The sequence below is a fragment of the Chiloscyllium plagiosum genome, unplaced genomic scaffold, assembly GCF_037043375.1.
Source record: "Chiloscyllium plagiosum isolate Xiang-an unplaced genomic scaffold, Cpla_swu_hap1 HiC_scaffold_1, whole genome shotgun sequence".
Taxonomy (NCBI): domain Eukaryota; kingdom Metazoa; phylum Chordata; class Chondrichthyes; order Orectolobiformes; family Hemiscylliidae; genus Chiloscyllium; species Chiloscyllium plagiosum.
In genome coordinates, this window is record NW_028270139.1 from 24,103,845 (window position 1) to 24,106,806 (window position 2,962).

The following is a 2,962-nucleotide window of genomic DNA, read 5'->3' on the forward strand; positions in this document are numbered from 1 at the left end:
TTTTAATTTAGAAAAACTACAGATTATAGTTTGGTTAGATTCAGAATCATGTGCCCTTCTATATACAATATAACTTAAATAAATAAAAGCTAAATAATGTGGATGCCGGTTGATCTACAATACATATAGAAACTGTTGGAAATACTCAGCAAGTCTGGCTACATCTGTGAAGATAAAAACACAGTGCTTTACATGATATTTCTTCAGAGCTGTTTAGTTTTCTTACAATATACCTGAAGTGTAAGGGACTTTGGACACATAACAATATGAAAGCTATAAAAGAGGGAACGGAGATTGTGTGCCAAATAATGTAGAGTTCAAATTACATTCAAATAGTCTATTTGCATTATAAAATGTGATTCCATTATAGGCTGAGAAAATCTAGAATATCAATTCAATGTAAAATCACCATTGGTTATGAACTTGATGTTCATGCTGGCAGAAGTCTTTGGATGCCGGAGAAAAAGAACTTTGATACCACTGTATGTCTGTAAGTAACAACAAGGCACTCGATGTATTGTCTCTGTGACCATGTGGTTCTGTATATGATCTTATAATGTAAAGCTAGCATCTCATTAATCACAGGGTGGCAAATGCAGAACTTAAATCTTTATAGGATCTACTGCAAAACAAATACTCATGGGATAAAGTGTTGAGAATCATTAATCTTTAGAGTTTAGCAAGAAAATTGCACAAGATTCAAGTACCCATTCTTGTTTTTCTACAAACCATTGGAACAAACTTTATTTGGCTACAAGCAGGCAATAATTGATACGAATTGATTCGATGTTCTAATTTATCATTACTGACAATAAATAATATGGAATATCTTTCCACTGGAATGTTTTTCTGTAGATTTATATTATGGAAATAATACATACAGGCAGTCTTGAAATGCATCAATTATTTAGCACCAATGTATTGTACACATAATTATCTACAAATATTTTGCAAAAAAAAGTTATTAAAGGGGTCATAAAGTGTTATATTTATGTAACGAAAACTTAAAATTTATACAGTAACATTATGACTCAGTTCAAGAACAATTACATCAATCTTGCAACAACTTGCCACATTCTGCAAAGATTTGCTGTACACCAAACATTGCAAACATTGATAACACTCGCGAGAGCATTTCAACGTACAAAGACTCAGAAGATATCCTTAGCGTTTTGATGGAAGTTTCGACTTTAGTCAATGTTCACTCAGACTGTTAACACCAATTCGTTAACATTTTCGGTGAGAATGGAAAAGACAGGAAAAGGAAGATGAAAATGAAAACTGAAAACAGCATACTTTCCAGGCACTTTAATATCATTATTTTCTTGAAAAGGAGGATTTTTCAATTGTGTACCAACTACATCCTTTTAAGACATCCATGAGCATTCGCTAATTGATCTATATTAGGAATAATTGAACCTCATAAGAAGCTACAATAACACAGCTAGAAATGGAAAGGTTACTGAAAAGGACAAAATTGCTCAAAAATCATTAGTAGCTCTGTTGTGATAATCATTTTTGGTGTCACTTGTACTATAAGCCCAATCAGTTCTTAGCAATTAAAATTATTGATTGTCCATTTCGAAGTTGTGTTTTATTAATTGTGTAGGTCCTCCTGCTAATATCTGGATGCTGAGATCTTTCGGTTTCCGCAAAAGTTAGGTTGGGCACTGATATATATGGGCCGTCAGCCGATTATGTTGCGCGTATTGAAGAGTCAGGCGGACAAAATAGAGCAAGACGTGTTTAATTTATTCTGTAAACTCGCTCATTCACGAAATACTTGTCCGAACATTACGGCAAAACCCATTTAAGCATGTTCCAAAGCGCAATTTGTGTGTTAAGAGCAACGGTTAGAGACACGTTCATCTGTACCATGTACCCTTATCCTTTCGCTGAAAAATAAAGTTTTGATATCACTGACTCAACAGCAATAAAAACACACACACAATTAGTGGTTACGCTTTCGTAAATCATAATACAACAATCTTTTTTCATGTTAGAATAGACAGCGAGAAAAGAAGCCACTTCTGAAATGTTTTATTCTTGCCCAGAATGTATTTGTTTACAATATATCACTGCACAACAAAAGGGTGGATTGTTGACCCTTCCACAATGAAAGCTCGCCCTTATCTGTCATCTGACTCCATTATCCAATATTACGATCATTTGATATAACCTGAGCCAGTGGGTTCAAGCAGAACACAGCGACTATAAACTGTCACCCTATTTCCTCTTCGGACTTTTACATTTCCTGTGAAGATGATTTGCTAAACTGGCAATCTTATCAGAATTACAGTTCTCATTCAGTGCATGCAGCAGTTGTGTATAACGGCAATTTTACACACGCTCCGTTTTCCGATCAGGAATTTGTTGCTCTGTATTACTGGATGGCAGTGTATAGAGAAGGCCCCAGTTCACAGACTACGCGGACAGACGTTCGACAGCTTCAGCGACCTCAAGCACTGAGGCTGGAGTGTGTAACCCGACTCCTTGTTTCTTTCACTAAAGGTTACAAATTGTAACCTCAAGTAACAGCGGTACTCGTCGACTTTGCGGTTCGGACTGGGATCTCCGCTAATACTAATAAACAGCCAACAGTCCCTTCACAATGAGAGCCACCGACCGGTTTAAAGAGAGGTCAAATCACTCACAGGGCAGTGTCTGTCCGAATGTCGGTTACATAAAGGCAAAGAAGCAAGTGAGGATGCAATTCTTTCCAAAACCATGTTACCACCAAGAATAATGACGGTATACTGGTTTAGAGGGAATGGGACTCAGTCAGGCCTCGATTCCTCGGCTATCTACAAACACTTGATATAAAAAAACCAAAAACGATCTTCTTTGGGTTCACTTTGCCTGTCCCAAGCTTCCTAAAATATGTAAGAACCTCTGGGGGAAAAAAAATATTGCTTCGATCTGATAAAGGACCGCCATTTTTTAAATGAAAAAGCTTCAATAA